We start from the raw sequence: 19,493 nt of genomic DNA on the forward strand, positions 1-19,493 counted from the left end.
TAAGTATTGGAATACTGATCTGAGTTCTGCTAGACTAACTTGTAAATCTAAGTTAATTAGTGTTGGTTTGCTGTTAATTTTTTTTTTTTTTTTTTTTTTTTTTTTTTTTTGCTAGCCAGCTGGATTTTCAAAGATACATATCTGGCTTTGGAATGTTGGTTTGCTGCCTCCCCACCTCCACTTTTGTGATGCTGCTGCTGCTAAAGCTGTTCCATGCCTATTGGCCGAATACCCCAAGCTTGTACTTTACCCTATAAAACCTCATGTGCACATCTTGAAGGTGCTCAGAGCTTCGGAGCAGAAGCCCCTCTGAGCCCGCCGGCGTAATACATCTGGGTACTCCAACCCTCCGAGTGGTGCTTGTTTCTTGACTGGCCTGTCGTTTCCGTAACACTATTTTACAGATGGGAAAAATCAAGACCTATATAGTGATCTTCCTCCCCTAACTACAGCAATAGCCATTTATACCATTTCTGGCTCTGTGAACGACACTGTAAACAACTCCGGGAAACTGGCCCCAAAAAACTAACGAGAAAAGTCGGGACGTGTTTTCAGAGTCTAACTAGTCACTGGATTGGGGCAACCAGAAAATTCCCAACTGGCTCATGCTCCTTCAGGGAGTGTGCTCTGCCAGGCAAAGTATTTGAAGATGCACGAGGCTGGCAGTGCTAGAGTGGATGCAGTTAAGCAAAGAGAAAACTCTGTTTCAAGAGGAAAAAGCTGAGGAGCCGGTTTCTGCCGGAGGTCTAGAAGCACATCGCAAGTGCCAGCCTTGATTCCCCTTCCTCCTGCCCACCCAGCGTGCCCCTGTGGCCTTGTTAAGAGCGCTCAGTAAATAATATGCTCGAGGAATGTTTGTTGAATTGCTGAATGGCTTCCTTTCCCTATTCTCTCTTTCATTCTACTTCGTTCCGTATTGATTACTCACATTTTGGCATTTCTGATTCAAGAGACTGAAGAATCAGAATATTTCTTTTGTTTCAAAATCTCTAAATCAAAAATTCTTACCCTTGGGATCTGCAAATGGCCTTGGGTGTGTCGCTAAACCCAGTGAAATTGTATATAAAATTTTTGTCTATGTGCCCAAGTCATCAGCTCCTCAAAGGACAGAGATGGAGCTCCCCATTCATTTTCCTAGCCACTATTAACGTGTTGCAATTATCTTTTGTGGTTTTCCCCTAATCAACCGCTAATCCTTTGCAGTCAGGGATTCTAGCTTCCACCTCTTTCATTTTCTGCGTGCCAAGATCATGGACATGCTGAGAACGTAGGAGTAAACATGACTTCTAAGTCCTCAACTGAAGGGCATTAAATTTGGGGGGGGGGGGATTTTCACTTTTAATTACTAACGTGAAATATATATATATCACAGAAGTGAACACGGCAAAAAGTGAGACATTCCTTCATTTCCAATTCCACTTCTCAGAAAAACTCATGTCAAGAGTTTGGGATATATTCCTCAAACCTATTTTAAAAATGAATACATAAACTCATAAACTATGACTTACAAAAATTAGGTCATGCTATATATTACGATTCAGAACATTCCAGGTTTTGTTTGTTTTAAACTTAGACTAAATCCTCCCCAAAAACTTGCCAAACCGAGTGAATGTTATTCAATCATAGAAAGAAATAAGTACTGATACAGGCTACAACATGGAAACTTGAAAACACATGTTAAGCACAAGAAGCTAGACACAAAAGGTCACATATTGTATGACTCCATTTAAACTAAATATCCAGAATAGATCAATCCATAGAAACAGAAAGCATTTTAATGGTAGCCAGGGGTTGAGGGGAAGGAGAAATGGAACAGTGACTGCTTAATGGGTATCAGGTTTCCTTTTAAGGTGATGAAAATGTATGGGAACTAGATAAAGATGATTGTTGGACAAACTCTGAATGTCCTAACTGCCACCGGATGGTTCACTTCAAAACAGTTAACTTTATGTTATGTGAATTTGACTCCAACTTTTAAAAATTGCATGTCTTCTCAATGAGGTGATATTAACACACTAAATAAAATCATAAACTTGCAAAAAAAAAAAAAAAGTGTCAAACCAACCTCTGGGTACATACATCTATCCCGTTCTTTTTAGTAGATGTTTATCATTCCCATTAAATGGATGGACACATTTTCAAGTTTCTGATATTGCAAAATATTACAGTGAGCATCCTTAGACATACATTTTAGTTTTTTAAAATATTTTGTATTTCTATAGGATGAGTTTTTAAGGAAAAATTGCTGAGCTAGAGATTATTTTGATAGATATTGCCAAACTGCTCTTTGGAGGGATATTTATCCAAAGTCTCACTAAGTGCCTCAAGACACCTTACTTGCCTGAGCCCTTTCCAAGGCCCTGAAAGGGGTCGCCCTGTATGAACAGATGTTTTTGTGAAACTTGCAAAAGTATTTTATAGTGGAAATTGGTGAAGACTGCAGCCTCTTTTTACTCCAACTTTTCTCGCATACATCATACATGCCTTGGAGTGGCTGTATCTAATTTTGTGTTGATAAAGTCTATTCTTTTTCTTAAAAAGGACCTCCTAAATTGTGAAGCTTCAGACTTCACAAAAATCTGGATCCGCCCCTGCTGGTCTTTCAGAAAGCTAATTTATGCTCCTGGCGGAAGCGGAAGAGAGAGTGCTCAGATTGCTTCAAATTATAATTTCCCATTACCTCTTCCCCAGCAACAATAAAGCATCAGATTTCATTATCTGTTATCTGACTTAGTGTCTACCGCACTGAAGCCTGACCTAACGCTTTTGCGCTGGAGCTACCGAAGTTATTATGGAGGAATTATTTAACCACCACTAAGGATAGCTATTTGCTTTCTCAGTTGGTCCCATGGTGTAATGGTTAGCACTCTGGACTTTGAATCCAGCAATCCGAGTTCGAATCTCGGTGGGACCTCTGAGGAGACGCTTTTGTACTTCCTGGCAAGACATCTGAACATGAAACAACACATTCTGCTGCTTTACACAGCACATTTGTCGTCACATACAGCAGTATTCCGGTCTCCTACTCTGTTCAAAACTGAAGACCGAATAATTCTCCTGGGAAGCAACATACCCTCCTCCACAAAGCCAGAGATCCTTAGTAACGTTTAAGTAGTTTATTGGGAAGGGGGACACTTTAAATGAGCAAACTGGGTGAAAATTGCAGTAGTTAAAAATAGGCTGAAAATATCCTGCAAGTACATATTTGCTGTACATATCGGTTTAGGCAATATTTTCCTATGCCCCGTCAATTAACTAATTGCCTCCTCAGAAAAATCTGACCGCTCCGCGTGAGTATAAACAAGCATCTGACGGTAAATACTGACCGTACTCACAACTAAGCGGCGAATACGGAACTATTCCGGTAAAGGGGCTGTTCTCGTGGAACCACTGCCTTTCAGGTACCCAGGCAGATGTCCAAAGAGAACCTCGCGACGAGGGTGGGATTCGAACCCACGCGTGCAGAGCACAATGGATTAGCAGTCCATCGCCTTAACCACTCGGCCACCTCGTCTGCTGATGATGGCACCTCCTCAGATGCTAATGAGGCAAAATCATGTCCTTCATCCATGCAATTCGTTCTGCAGTATCGTATTGAATTCCGTTTTTTTTTTTTCTTCCTTTTTCGGTTTAATCCTAACTCAATCCTCATACCCACAATCAGATATTTTTAGATACATTTCACAGCAACCACAAAACTGATAAATGACGCTTAAAGTGGTTCGATTATTTGGCACATATAAAATGAACAGGTTAAACCAGTACGCTTCGGCGTTAAATACACAGATCCTTGTTGAACGCATGAGTGAATGAATGAACATAGCCAGGATTTCAACCCTGATTTCCTGACGCGTCTCCTGTCGGCTGCTTTGAGTTCTCCCAGAGACCAGGGTCCCTCTCCCACTGCATTCTGCATTCGAGGGGCCGAATTCCCTACGTCCTAATTACAATATCTCTCGGGATTCCTATTTTCTGGCAGAAACCAGGAAACAACAAAACCTGGCTCTGTAATTCTTACATTCTGAAATATGCAGGATTGCTAGGAGACGCCTTCATTTCTGTATTGCTACCTTCTCTGGGGCTTAGCATTAATCAGTCTGCGACATACAGCAAACGAGGTTGGAAAAAAAGTAGAAACCCCCAACGGGGTTGTCGAGTAGATTGGAGTCAGAGTGTACGACTAATTTATGGTGGCTACAACGGACACCAAGAAAGGCCGGTTGGAGAAAGCCCCACTAGTGCAGGAGCCAGGACGCCTGGGTCATGATTGTGGTTCTGTCTCACTCATCGTGTGACCTTGGGCAGGCCATTTAACCAGTTTCCTATCCATTCCCTTCCGCCTCCACAATTCCACCCTCACTCCCGCCCCCTAGGAGGAAGCTGAACTTGACAACTTCAAATACACCTAGCATCAAGAAACTTCTTTCACTCACTAGGGTTCAACTGCTTTTCTATATTTAGTGCAGGATTTTGGAGAAAAATATGAAAAGATTCTCACATGCCAAAACACTGTTGCTCTTTCCTTCCTGTGAAAGCTCCACTTTGGTTCTCCTATTGGCAAGAATGACCTTCTTTTCCTCTCACATTCCTTTACTGAATTTCATAAATTCACTTTCAACGTCCAAGCACCCAGCATGGGGAAACTCACCTATATTCCATGGTATAGAGGACTAAGAATTTATTCATTTAATGAGTCAATGTATGTATGTATGTATGTATGTATGTATGTATGTATTTACAGTGAAGTTCGTTTTTATGATTTTCCTTAAGTCTTGAGCTATGACTACCATTCTGCTGGTCAAATCCCTTATGTTTCGCTTCTTTATGTCCCTCTTCTATACTTCCAGGAAAAACTAATTTTATACCAGTGTCTTCAAAACTATTTTCCAATACAAACTTTGAGGGGGAAATTCCCGCTCTTAGGTTAACAAAGATTTTATTTAGACAATTTTCCTTCCAATCCCCTCCAAAGGGCAGGGATCATATTTCTCTATTCATTACATTACACCCAGTGCATTGACATGTAGTAAGCACACCATAACTATTCTTGAGTGAAAGAATGAATGAATGATAAAAATCTAGATTTTTTTAATGAAAGAACCACCAAACACCAAAAATCAAGGTACACAGAGAGACTATTTTCAACATTTAAATTTCTTGGGCTAATAAGTAATACTACGGGGATGCTGTGAGTATTAAATGAATATGTAAAGTGCTTTTAAATGCCTGGTACTTAGAATCACTATGTAAGTTCTTTATATTGTCATTATTTTCTTCATAAGAAAGAGAACCAGCAGAGGAAAAAAAAGAAACAATATCACTACAGGCAATCCACAGAAGTAGAAAATCAAATAGCTAACAAACATACTATAAGAAGCTCCATTTCATATATACCAAAAGTATGCTAATTAAAACAGTAATATATAATACTCTCCCTTCTACCAGGTTGACAAATATTTATAACATCAATAATAACAAGTCTGGGCAAGAGGATTGGAAGGGATGTGTTTTGAAACAGTGTTGTGGGAATACAAATTGGGAGAAATACATTAGAGAATAATTCTATAATCCCTATTAAAATTTAATTAAAACCTTTCTAAAACACAATTATTAAGTGAAAGGGGAAGAAAGTGGAAGTACATTATGTATAGCTTTGTTACTATCATTATTTTAAATATATGTATAAGTAGATTGACAAAGAGTTTTAGATAGTATCAGCAAGGACCATTTAGCCATAGCCTCAATTTTATGAAGGCTTAAATTTGGATTTTTCTTATTACCGCCAAAGTACATTTTACATGTAATTACTGTATTTGGTGTCACTGGTATCAAAAGAATTCACCTTTAAACATAATTACTTCAAATTCATCCCAATTTTGAAAATCTTCCTATTGTGCTTTTTGATATGCTTAAAGCCTAAAAAAATGGAAATGCCATGGACTTTTGCAACTTCTGAAAAGCCTTGAGTGGTATTGACATTAAAAATATCTGCAGGAATATCTACTAACTGTCAAAAGTTGGTTTCTCTAAGGCTGAAATTATGGGACTTTATACATCCTGTATCATTTTTACAAGGCCTTATTTTTTCCTTAGTCCCAAGCATATATTAATTATGTAAATTAAAAAAGATTAAAATAGGACTTCCAGTTTCCAGTCCAACATATAAAGAGCTTGGAAGTCATCACTCCCATCCTCACAACAAGAAAAAAGCTGAAAAAACTGCAAAGCATCAGAGAATTGAAGTCACAAGGCAAGCTGCTGCCCTGAAACCTGGAAAGACAGGCAGAGACTGGACAAAGAGAATCACAGTTTACCAGGAGCATAAACCCAGGAACAGAAGCTAGCAGCTGAAACCAGTACCTGGGTAGGAAAACTTAAACTATAGTCAACAAATTTTTGGAGACGCATAGTAGAATAGCTGGTAAGTTAAAAACTCCAGTGAGGACCCATCCTGGGAGGGCCCCATACTTTCCTAAGTTCTATCTCCAGAAGCTCTACCAGGTTCTTACTTTGAAGATCAGAGAAAAATCCCCCTCACACTTCCAGCAGGGAGAGGGGGAAAGTAGCCATGTTTGATGAATACACAATTCTAGATTGACAATTATTTTTATTTCAGTTCTTCTAAAATAGAATTTATTTTTCCCAGATTTTATCATGGAAGTTAGACTCCTGTTAACATTCTAATTTTTCTTCCTTTGCTGGAGATCTATCCATTCTCTCTGGTTGATTTTAGACCTTCTCTTATCTTTGGTGTAGCCCTTGGTAACTTCTAAACTATTTTCTGACTCTAGGAATTGTTTATTCTAGATATTTCATATAAGTGGAATCATACAATATTTGTCCTACTGTGTCTGGCTTATTTCACTTAACGTGTTTTCAAGGTTCATTATGTAGCATGTATCAGAATTTCATTCCTTTTTAAAGTTGAATTATATTCCATTGTATGTTATTTTGTTTCTCCATTCAACTGTTGCTGGACACTTAAGTTGTTTCAATTTTTTGACTATTGTAAATAACGCTGCAGTGAACATTCGCATACAAGTATCTGAGTCCTTATTTTCAATTCTTATTCAGGGTAGGATTGCTGGATCATATGGTACCTCTGTGTTTAGCTCTTTGAGGAACCAACAGACTGTTTTCATAGGAAAACAGAGGAAGTGAGAATCAGTTTAAAAACAAAACAAAACAAAACAAAATAAAAACCTCCCTGGCCCAAATTCTCATCCTGATCATCAGCAACCTCATCCACTTCCGTTGGACAGGATCCCAGGGTTGGGTGTTGATTTACTGGACACGAGGACAGACTCAGCCTAGGAGAGTGGGAATAAGAGAGTGGCTTAGAAAGTAAAAATTACTCAAAAAATGATGGGGACATTGCAAACAGGCATAGGAAGCCAGTTTGAAGGGACTTCCACTGGACGAATCTGGAACTATTAGTACACCAAAATAGTTGAGTATTGTAATCAATTATAAACCACTGGGAAAAAAATAGAAATTCATACAAATGATACATTGATAAATGAAGAAAATAATGGTGGAAAAATAGGCTTAGTAGCATGCCAAGCACTGACTATAAATGTGGTGGGAGAGCTGGATTTGGAAAAATCATTATTTTGCAACTATCATACTAAAGATTTGTTCAGATAGTGGATGTTGAATCTTGGGGGAGATTTTGATGAGGAACAGTCCTACAAACCAGGTGATCAAAATTAAATTCACCAATGAGTGATGGAAAGTCTTTACCAGACTGTCTCCAGCATGATACTTTAAGAAGCACACAACATTATCTATATTATATTGCTCTGGGGAATGCATAACCTGAATCTAGTCATGGGAACATCGATCAAAACCACAGTGAAAGATAGTCTATTTTTTAAAAGAAAAGAAAAAAATGCACTATTATTCAAATTGCATGTCAATGTCATAAAAGACAAAGAAAGTCTGAGGAAATATTCCAGATTAAAGAAAACTAAAAAGACATGCCATCTAGATGAACACCTGATACTAGACTAGATCCTGTATGCTGCGGGGAAATCGGGACAATTGGTCAAATTGGAATGCAGACTGTAGATTAAGTATAGCTATTTACTATGTTAAATTTACTAAAGTTCATAATAGTACAGCGGTATCGTAGGAAATACAGTAGTAAAATTATTTTAGGGTAAATGAACATGATGTATCTCTCAAATGGGAGAGAGGAAGCAAAGGATAAAGCACATGGGGTAAAATATTAACAATAGCTAAGTCTAGATAAAAGGTATATGATTATTTTGGGGTGCTACTTTTATGTTTTCAAATTTTAAAATTGTTTCAGAGGGAGAGAAAGAGAGGCTGTGCTGCACGTGCCCGAGAAATCAATGGCTGTGAATTGGGACCGGCCGGTTCCTTAAAATAATAGGAAGCTTCCCCCTAGCTCCCCAAACCATCCGAGGTACTAATAATTCTTCATAGTTTCCCGGTTCCCAAAAGGACTGGTCATGGAGAAACAGAAGCCAGCCCTGCCTTGCCTTTTCACCTTTTATCTAAGTAACAACCCCTCCTTTCATCAGCTCCGCACAACAGGGGGCAGCCAGGGTTTTACGGGAGGCAAATGTTGCTCAGGTGGACTATCTGGGCTCCTTACGTGATGCCTGTCACCCCGGCTCGTACTTCCAGTTTGTCCTAAGTGATCGATCCAGGACATCGTGAACCCACGGGGACGTTCCCTGCCATCACCACGGAACATTCAGTGGATTTTTTTTTTTTTTGACTTCCGGAAATCTAGATAATTTGAGAGTCTTTGTTCCAAGGGAGGTGGTGTTGGACCCGGGAAAAGGAGCGCTTCAGGAGAGGACCCTTTTTGATTCCACCTCTGCTCTCTTCCCAACGCCACCTTCTCAGTCGGTACCCTGGCTGCCCAGCCTCCTGCTTCCGCCTCCTGAAGCCTTACGTGTGGAAAGAGGAGTGGAAGCTGTCTCTTTTCAGCTTCCTTCCTTTGGAATCTCATTCTCTCGCTTTCTTATGAGGTCGCTGCGCAGTCTGTTCCGCAAATGGAGAAGTTTACATCCACATTTTCTCTGCAGTTTGCTAAGTCCTTAAGAGGCAAAGAAATAATGATTATAAATCACGAAAGGAATCTAAGGAGGAGTACTTACTGTTGGGGGTGTAGCTCAGTGGTAGAGCGCGTGCTTAGCATGTACGAGGTCCTGGGTTCAATCCCCGGCACCTCCAGCAGTTTTTGAGAGAATGTAATTGGACCACTTTTCCTTTCATTTCTCCCTTTAAACCTGTTGTCTTCTTACACTGAATTTTCTGCCTACTTGTACTACCTTTGTGGTACCCAATTTCTGCCCCAAGAACATTACCACCATCAGAAACAGCCTAGGTCAAATGTGACTAGCGTTTAAAAAAGATAATTGGCCTGATTTCCTTGGATTCCAAGCTAAAAACACAAAAGAAGAAAACAGATAAAAATAACAGGACTTCAGTTTCCTTCACTTTCTTCTGAATTCTGAAGACTTCTTGGAGCAAAAATCACACATGTACTGAGGATTCGATTGTATTAAGAAGTTTTATTATTTTTGCTGGTTGTGATGTTATTATGGCAGTGTTAAAAAGAAAATTTATAACTAAAATATTTATGGTCAAAATTAGTCTAATGTCTGGAATTTGATTTTTAGTCCTGGAGGAAAAAAAAAAAAACAAATAAAATAAGAACAACAAAATTATGATAAATGCTGAAGTTTGGGTTATTACCCAACACGGGTACATGAGTACTCATTTTAGTATGATTTCTACACTGTTTTAGTGACCAAAACAAAAAGTTAAAAATTTAATACTTAATATATATATTATATGCTTTATTTGTATATTAGATATATTTTCATTTTTAGTTTCATCAAAGAATTGCTTTTCTGTTTCTTTTTAAAAAATATTTTTGAGTTATAAATGACATAAAATATATTAGTTTCAGTAGTACATGGCATGTGTTTCTCGAAAATCATTGCACTGTATATAGTTTTCTTTCAGCTTTATTGAGGTATAATTGACAAAATTGTAATTATACAATTACAAATTATAAAGTTGTAGGATATAGTTAAAGTATAAAACATGATGATGTACTTATAAGGTAAATCAAAACTACAGTGAGACATCACCTCAAACCTGTTAGGATGGCTATTATTAAAAAATAAAGGGTTTGTGAGGACATGGAGAAATTGAGACCCTTGTACACTGTTGGTGAGAATGTGAAATGGTGCAACAGTTATGGAAAACACCACTAAAAGTCTTCAAAAAAGTAAAAATAGAACTCCCAAATAATCCAGCAATCCCACTTTGGATATTTATTAAGAAGAATTACTAGTCAATAGCCAGTAGTCTATAATAGACAAACTCATAGAGACAGAAAATACAAAAGTGATTGCTAGGGACTGGGGAGGGTGGAGGAAATGGGGAGTTGTTGTTTGATGGGTACAGAGTTTCAGTTATGCTGGATGATATTAGAGATCTGATGTGCAACGTAGTGCCTATAGTTAACAATAAGCTATTGTGCACTTCAAAATTTGTTAAAAGGGTAGATACTTCTCTCTCTCTCACACACACACAAACACACATACACACAACCACAACAACAGCAACAACAAAAGGCCATAAGGAAACTTTGGGAGGTGGTGGATATGTCTGTTACCTGGTTTGTGGTGATGATATAAGAGGTGTTTGCTTATGATCAAATGCATTAAATGTGTACAGTCCTTTGTATGTCAGTTATACCTCAATAAAAGTGTTGAAAAGAAAAATCTGAATAATGGCAAGAGTTGGCAGGTTTATTACTGATTTGCTGGTTTTCTTTGAATATTCTAGAAATTATTTTATTGTTGATATTAAATATTGCAAATAATTTCTCCCAATCTGTCGTTGTACTAGTCAGGGTTCTCCAGAGAAACAGAACCAATAATATATATGTATATATGTCAGTAATTCAGGTCTTTCTGATGAGAAGAAATAGTTAATATTTAATTCACTCAAGTCACCTTAGATTCAGTTGAACCAGACCATCACTCATTCAACAAGCAATTGAAAAACTGGCTCACAATAGGTTGTATATATGAGTCAAAAAAGGAGCATATTGGTGAACCAGGATCGAAAAAAAAGGGGGTATCTTAAATAGCTCAAACAATTCTGATATAAAGCTCAAAGTCCAAGTCTTGAGATCCAAATAGCCAAGAAAAGAGGGTAGAATCATCTTCAACCAAGCTTCATAGAACTATATTTCACCTTCAGTCAACTGATGCCTGCCTGAATGTAAACCCCATTTTAGAGGAAGCTTGATAATCATTTGGGGACAATAAGGACTAATGTGTCATAAAAGTGTCATAAAATTCGAAGGTGTTCTGAAGTATTTAGGTAGTGGTAGACTTACAATTTCTATTAAATGGGGGACTTTGAACAATGTGTTCCCGGTAGTTCAATTACACCTAAATCACAGGTTTAAAAGACTCCATTACCTATGTTTTACTATAATTCCTTCCAAGGCTTAAACAGTAGTGAGCAATCAGTTGGAATTCCTACACAGGTGTTTAAGTAAAGTGGAGATGCCGGGGATCGAACCCGAGACCTCATACATGCAAAGCATGCGCTCTACCACTGAGCTACATCCCCACACGTGAAACTTATTTCTTTTCCTTGTTGACCAATAAATCCCCCCAAAGAGTATGGCTTGTAGCTACAAATTCTGCAAGGCCTTCAATCTACATTCATAGAAACATAATCAGGTAGACTGAATAAATGCTTAGTAAATGATAGCATCCACATGTTCCATGTAATTCCCCTTGACACCATTTAGCACAGTTTATAACTGTAGATTTGTTATTTAATTCTTTGCTTCCTTCTCTAGTAAGACAGCTTCAGGAGGGCCAAGCCTGTGATTGATTTTTCTCATAACTGCATCAAGCCGTTAGCATAGAGCCTTGCACATCGCGGCCACACAATAAAGAATGGTAAAATATAAAGGTATACTCTGTTCAGGATGTATGTTACAGAACAGAGAATCTTGCAATGAAGTGTGTGTGGGAGAGGAGGATTCACAAATATGTAAACAGTAGGACAAGTGCTCTGGCAAAGACAAGCGTGCGTAACTACAGCAGCAGACAGAAAGTATACCACATTCTTGATCAGAAATTGAGGACTCCAGGAATCTTGGAAGACAAGACTTGGCCAAGTAATTAGAAGTCAAGAGTTGCATTTCGGGACCAATTTGGGTTTGCAGTAGTGGGTGGCTGTTCTCAAATTTCGGCCAAAGCATCTCTCTTACACGTTTATTCCACAGGATATAGGTTTCCTTACCCAATCTACTAAATGGGATTTTTCTTCTTGGACCAGGCTGAGAATTACACACATACTGACAGTATAGAATTCCAAGCCCAGAACCTGGATTGGCTGCACCTTGCAGGATGGCTCTCTCCCAGTTCTTTCCCCAGCTGGATTGGCTTCTGTTTACAGTTTGACTTTGTACTACATCATGAAATTTCCCAGTGGTTTGCTGTAGCCATTTATGGTTCTATGTTTTCTGATGACAGGCTTTCCAAAAGACTCTTGATCTGAATGACTTACATTCAGGGTCCTGCTGGGATAAAAGCCAATATTACAACCACTTTTTCTGAGCTGTGTCTGGTCAGGTTCAAGAGAATCCAACGGCTTTAGTGACACTGATTTAAGTAACACTTTTTTTTTTCTGGTTGTCAAGACTTGTGAAATTCATATAATTCTTGCACAACAAAGTAAACAAAATATGTATGGGGGGAAAGTTGATCATATATTCTTAAGAAAAATATTCTGAGGCCCTATTAAGTACACCACCATCTGGTAAAGTTAGTATCTTGGGGATGTAGCTCAGTGGTAGAGCGCATGCTTTGCACGCATGAGGCCCCGGGTTCGATCCCCGGCATCTCCAGCTGCTCAGCATCTATCCACTAACATTTTAAAAAATGTTGGACCACGATAAACAGATACAGGCGGTTTTCAGCACTGCTGACAAATTGAGCAATTTAAAACTTAAACTGCTAAATCAGGTTTCATCCTAGTTTGAAAGTAAAATATGCTGATATGCTGCTCAAAAAAATTTACCTTGCTTCAGACGCCAAGGCCCCATCAAACTCTCGAGGGGAAAAAGTCACTTGTGAGCAATACAACTCTTGAAATTACAGAAATAGGCTCTTTCTCATTTGGGGGGATTTTCTCCCTGAAACTTGATGCCAGTTCCCTTTTATTACCTCTTACATTTACGCTTTCTGTACTTCTGGTAAAGTTGCTTACAATCTACTCTTTCCCATCTTAAATTTCCTTTCCAAAAAGAAAACAATAAAGAACTTAGGAAAATAAATCTGAAACTTCCCAGATTTTTCTCTTGATTAGTAATTTTTCATGATTACATATTCATATTGACTTCCACATGCATTCCGATTGCTTTAGTATAAAACTAAAACTCCCCAACATAGCCAATACAGGCCTGTGATGGTTTACCCCTATCCCTTTCCGGCCTCACTTCTCATCCTGTCTGCACATATTCTTTACGTTCTAGCCCTATTGGCTTTCCTTCAGTCCTATGCATGTAGTCTGGCTTTCTCTGATTGGGTAATTTCTCTGCCTCTCTTTTCTACAAATTCTTTCCCTTTTTTGCAACTCAAGTCTCTCCCTCTATGACCTCTCTGATTAAAGAAAATGTCTCATCTATGTTCTCCTAAATCTCATTCTTTTTTGTAGCATTTATCATAGTCATGTTATTATACTTCTGTTTGTGATTATGTAGTTGATTTCTAGCTCCTCCTCCCTTTCCCCTAAGCTCTCATCCCCTTGGAGGTGGAGGCCAGACCTATTCATCTTACTTTTCAATATGCTGGATGTGGATTACAATACATAATTTTTGGAATGAAAGGCTGACTAAATATTTCATAGTTATGAGCTAAAGTATATAAAGGTAGATCTTCTGCTGCTTGGGGCCAGTTGTAAGAGTTGTCTGTATGCATTGATTTTCTTCAAGAACTCATTTCAGTGATCTCACATCTAGAAACATAACTTCTTGAAATTGGCGTGCTGGCCCAGAGTCATGACGCTGCCGACCAGATGTCTGTCTCTAATGGCCCAATTTAAGTCAGCCTAGGACAGGGAATAATAGTCCTATAAAAATCAACATCAAGAAGTAAAATATACCTCTGTAACAGCCTATGTTTCCTTAACATTGATTTATGATTTATTCTATTCGTCAAGGATTTTTTTCATTGGTTTGTGGACATCCAAGAGCTTAAAAGGGTCAGTGAACACCTTCAAAGAATATACAAAATTTATCCATGTGTCTGTTGGGTTTTGTTGTTGTTTTGGGTTTTGGTGGGTTTTGTTGTTGTTGTTGCTTTGGTTTTTTCTTATTACAAATATTTAGACACTCTCTAATGTTGATTTTCACACTAGCTTTTTAGTCTTTTAAGATAAATTTACATTTTTCCTATTAACATCTCTTGGAAAAGACTTAGTGCGTTTTTTTTCTTATTATTGAGTTATAGACAGTTTACAATATTGTGTCAATTTCCAGTGTAGAGCACAATTTTTCAGTTAGTGGTGGTCATAGGCAAGTTCTCAGCAAATAATCTAATGAGTTCATATGTCATACAATTTGAAGAACTGTTATTCTAAATCATACTGGATATTGTTTAATTTTTAAAATAAGATTATTTGACATTTAAAACCATGACTTTGAACTCAGAAATATTAGGTTAAAACCCTAGCTTGTTTATTTATTTACTAACTACGATTTGGGCAAGTTACTTTATCTCTCTCCAAGTCTCAGTTTTCTCAGCTGTAAAATGTGCACGATAATGCTTCTTTCATGAGTATTTTTAGGGATTTAAAGGTATGTGAGAAAATACACAAAATGCAGCATAGTAAGTGTTCGATAAATTGCAACCACTTTTCATCTATGTATAATTTAAGTGAAGTTGCTCGTTGTTTGAGAAACCAGCAGAATATTTCTTTAAATGGTTTGAATTAAAAGTTTCCAATTTTATTTTGGAAATTCTCTATCCATAGTTGATCTTGAACATCCAAGTAGTTAAATTCCGTATGATAGATCACCAGTAGAGAAACAGAGTCATTGAGACTGAAGATACAATGAGGAGGGGTTGCAGAGATTTAAAAAGCTCTAGGCAGTGCATTTGGCACTGTAATTATAGATGGTTTCAGACTAAAAATTTGCTAAAATAGGACTTAAGTACGAACAGAGACAGGCCCCGCTGGGATTCGAACCCAGGATCTCCTGTTTACGAGACAGGCGCTTTAGCCAACTAAGCCACAGAGCCAGCTGTGCAATAGGTGAAGCTTCCTTTTTGATCAAATCGTGCTCAATTAGGTGAAAAGCTGTATTGAAGTCGATTAGAATTACTGTGCACGCATGTCTCAAACAAATTGACTGTAGAAAAGGCAGACCCGCGATAGAGAATCCTGGAACATAAGATTCCCATCAAACCTAACAAAACGCGTACACGCAATCACACCACAGCATAGAAAAAGTACTTAGAACAACCATGAAATGGGAAAGAGTGGACACCAGCCGAGTGCTCATTGTGGAGGAAGGGGCTTCTCTGAATGAAGTCAGAGAAGTTCTTATGATTCCACCATTGTAGTAATTTAGAACCGTCAAGTGAGTGGATATTCCAAAAGTAGAGTGAAAGGCGTTTCTAGCAAAATAGGCTAGTTAGAACTTCAGTCAAAATGGCATTCCTGGTTGTTAGAAGATGGCACACTTGTGCACTGAAAAACCAACAAAACAAAAACTTAACAACCCCAAATTCCAAACCCATTCAGACTCTGCTAATAGTTATCAAACTGTTGATAACTCTGCTTGAGGAAGTAGCAGTCAGCAAGGAGGCGGCTCGGTCTGAGCTCACTTAACTGGTTTAGGATTCAAATCCCAGGAGACTTTGCCTGCCAGAGGCCGGGAAATGACCCCTGCTCCTGCAGCTCTCGGGAAGGTGCACAGATGGAAACTGCAGCTCGCTCGGGTCGGGGAGGGGTCACAAACCGGGAAATTCCTCTCTCTCTATGCTGCCTTCTTCATTTTGGTTCTTTAAAGGATGTTCTTTAGTATTTTCCTCATGGACCCTCAACTTGTAGAAGCTAAACGAACATGAACTGATTGTATAATCACAAAATTAAGAATCTATTCTTGAACTGTTAACGACTACATCCTTGTTTTCTGCCTTTAGTTAGAACAAGGTTGGTGCTGAAAGGGAGGAGAGTGAGTTGATCAGCTTAGCACATGCTACTGCACATCCACCCAGCTTCTGTTGCCTGGTTAAAATGCAAAATTAAGAGGACTCCAAAATTCTTTATTTAACCAAGTAAAGGCTGAAAGGAACTCTAGGCCTGGTAAAGCCCTTGAATTCCAGTCTTTTAAAATTCCTTTCTTGAACCAAATGTTCTGGCACTGCCATTTTCTATTCCACTCAGAATGTTTTTATTGGGACTATAAACTTATTTTCTTGCTAACCAGGATAGTCACTTTTTAATTTAATCTGTATTAACAAACTTCTATGATTAGGACTACACTAGTGCTCCATTTACAGTTACTGAATATTGACAGAGTTTGGAAAACAACACCCTCAGAATCAGAATGGACCAGGAATTGCAGCATTTCTGAATTTTAATTAGCTGAATTATTTACACTCAGGAGTATATAAATTTCAGCCACAAAAGTACAACTGGGATAACAGCATTTATGGTGAAAAATTGTTCAAGTGTTATCCAACAAGAGTGATATTACTGAATACCTACTATGCATCAGGTGTTGAAATGAGTTCTATGGATACCACTAGATGGCCACAGATGATAGAAAATAAAACAAGAAATTTTAATAAAAATTTTAATTTTATAATAAAAGAAGTAAGATGAGCACCTAACAGGGACAGGTAATACTCAGTACTATAAACACTGCCCAGTTCAATGCATTTATGATAATTTCTCTTCAATGTATTTGATTTTTTGTAGAAAAAGGATGTGTGTGTGTGTGTATAAACTGTGCAAGTCGTACTTGGAAACAGCTTTAAAACTTTCAAGTTAATCCCAAATATTTAACCAAAAATAGGAATCTCTGCCAAAGTGGAATGAAATAAATCTGATCAAGACCCAATAGCAGGAAGACCTGCAAAGTACTTGCAATAAAACTGTCATGAGAGTAGAAAGAGGTAGAATTAGTGAAATCTATTCCAATGAGGTCCTCCCAGAAACAGATTTGCACCCAGGCAAGCATTGTGTGAGTGAATTGAAAAAGCAAATAACACATGAGACCCCCCAGGCCAATCTGATGCAAAAGTGCTTGATTAATATTAGACCCAAAATAACTAAATGAGGGGTATGAAATGGATACTGGAACATGGGGATTTTTCATAAGTGCAATGATTTTTCATTATCCTCAGTGAATGTTTCCTCTGTTAAGACTAGGGTGATTCAACATAATGCTAGCTAATAGGTGTTATTAGTTGAATTTTATTCTCCTAAAAATTCTTATATTGAAGTTCTCATCCCCAGTACTTCAGAATGTGACCTTACGGAGAAAAAGGGTAATTACTTTAGTTAAGATGAAGTCATCCTGGAGTAGGGCAGGCCTCTCTGTTACAGTATGACTGGTGTCCTTGTAAAAAAGGAAAATCTGGGGAGAGACACACACACACACAAACACACATGTGAACATGAAAGCAGAGGCTGGAGAAGGGTATGGTGCACTTACAAACCAAGGGACACCAAAGATTGCCAGCAAATCATCACAAGCTAGGGGACAGGCATAAAACAGATTCTCCCTCACAACATTCAGAAGGTACAACACTGCCAACACCTTGATTTTGGATTTCTAGCCTCCAGAACCATGAGATGATAAACTATTAAGCCATGCAGTTGGGTAGTTTGTGTTATTTTGTTACGGCAGCCCTAGACATCATCCTCTGAGTATGAATTAAATTTTTTCTTAAATTTTGCCCCAAACTTAACTGAAAAAATTTTATTTAGAAAGGGAACTAATGAATAAGGGGTGATGGAAGGTAAGTATGAGAGGTTCATATACCCTAACTAAAAAGCTGAACAAAAATTACTGTAAATTTTAATAGATATAATACTTGTAATAAAAGATTAAAATGCAGATTGAAAGGATACTCATGGACTTCAGGATGGTGGTTACTTTTATGGAGAGAGGAAGGGGGCTGGAAAGTGCAGGATAATGCTTCAATCATACTTCTAAATTATTTCCTTAGAAAAAGAAAGATCTGGATAAAGGGTACATGACATCTATTATAATATTCTCTGTATTTGTGCTTAAAATATTTTGTAATTAATTTTAATTTAAATAAAAGAAAAATATTTGCATATGCTTTCGTATTATCATATTAGAAAAACAATAGAGAAGTAAAACTACAGATTAGTGCCTTGCAAAGCCCCAAATATTTACATATTGGCTACACATGTAGTAGAGCCTCTTTCCTTGAGCATGTCAGAACTTTTATACTTCCTAGAAAATAGCAAAGGGCAGAGACATTTGCCATTAAGTAGCTAAAATGTTAGTTGACAAAACAAAACATATCTACAGGTAATGATACTGTAACTTTACCTACAAGTGTGGAAGTGTGCTTTTCCTGCAACATAGTGACATAAGAAAAGCCTAGTCTCCAACGTCTGATGTCAAACATATCAGAAAGATAATACAAGCAAAGGGAAAAAATAAAGACAATGACTTGGAATAGTGATCTGAATTTTCCTCACTTTGTGAAACAACAATTCAAAATAATGCAGAATTTACCTCAAAAGAAACCATTGAAGGAAAAATATAGGCCCCTTTAAGGATTAAGCACAGGAAGTTCTATGTGAGCAAATTAGTTCTCCCCAGTATAACTTTTTTCTGTCTCTTCAGTTTATTTTAATTTTTTTTAATTTTTAACTTTTATTGGTGAATAACTTATTTAGGATACCAAGAAATATGAATATTGCATTTGTATGCATCTAGCACATTTGTTATTTTGTTCATTACTAGAAAGTTAATCCTTTTGTTGCCATTTGGTAGAAACTGCTGGATATGGGAGGCTATTTCAACCCCCATATCCAACCCTCCTCTCCTCTGATCACTTCACACTGTATGAACTTAAAACATGAGATATTCATTCCCCCAGCCTCTCTTATATCAAGGGGTGGCCATATACCTAGGTCTGGCCTAAAAGATATAAATAATAGACTACTGGGAAGTTTTGGGGACAGCTTTTTCCTTCTTGGTAAAGACAATACATATGGGACTGGTGTCAACTCCTCTCCCTTTCCTTCCCAGATTGAATGCAGATCTGATTCCTGGAGTTTCAGCACCCAGCTTGTGGTTATGAGGCAAAGGCACTTCAAAGAGGTACCTGTGCTGATGTCACTGAGCTAATGAGACAACATTAGTAATAAATTTTTTTCAGTTTATATCTATACCTTGATTTTTAATATACAAAGTG

At 37.8% G+C, this 19,493-nt stretch overlaps 6 non-coding genes across 6 annotated transcripts; 3 read left to right on the forward strand and 3 right to left on the reverse strand.

The window, feature by feature from the left end:
* Nucleotides 1-2,842: 2,842 nt before the first annotated feature.
* Nucleotides 2,843-2,914, forward strand: TRNAQ-UUG. Its single transcript has one exon. It is a non-coding gene; the product is annotated as a tRNA-Gln (tRNA).
* A 518-nt stretch (nucleotides 2,915-3,432) lies between these two features.
* On the reverse strand, nucleotides 3,433-3,514 carry TRNAS-GCU. Its single transcript has one exon. It is a non-coding gene; the product is annotated as a tRNA-Ser (tRNA).
* Nucleotides 3,515-9,138: 5,624 nt separating this feature from the next.
* On the forward strand, nucleotides 9,139-9,210 carry TRNAA-AGC. The gene has a single exon. It is a non-coding gene; the product is annotated as a tRNA-Ala (tRNA).
* Nucleotides 9,211-11,565: 2,355 nt separating this feature from the next.
* Nucleotides 11,566-11,637, reverse strand: TRNAA-UGC. The gene has a single exon. It is a non-coding gene; the product is annotated as a tRNA-Ala (tRNA).
* A 1,219-nt stretch (nucleotides 11,638-12,856) lies between these two features.
* Nucleotides 12,857-12,928, forward strand: TRNAA-UGC. The gene has a single exon. It is a non-coding gene; the product is annotated as a tRNA-Ala (tRNA).
* A 2,321-nt stretch (nucleotides 12,929-15,249) lies between these two features.
* Nucleotides 15,250-15,323, reverse strand: TRNAT-CGU. Its single transcript has one exon. It is a non-coding gene; the product is annotated as a tRNA-Thr (tRNA).
* Between the last annotated feature and the right edge of the window lie 4,170 nt (nucleotides 15,324-19,493).

Source organism: Camelus ferus, chromosome 20 (genome assembly GCF_009834535.1).
Source record: "Camelus ferus isolate YT-003-E chromosome 20, BCGSAC_Cfer_1.0, whole genome shotgun sequence".
Lineage (NCBI taxonomy): Eukaryota > Metazoa > Chordata > Mammalia > Artiodactyla > Camelidae > Camelus > Camelus ferus.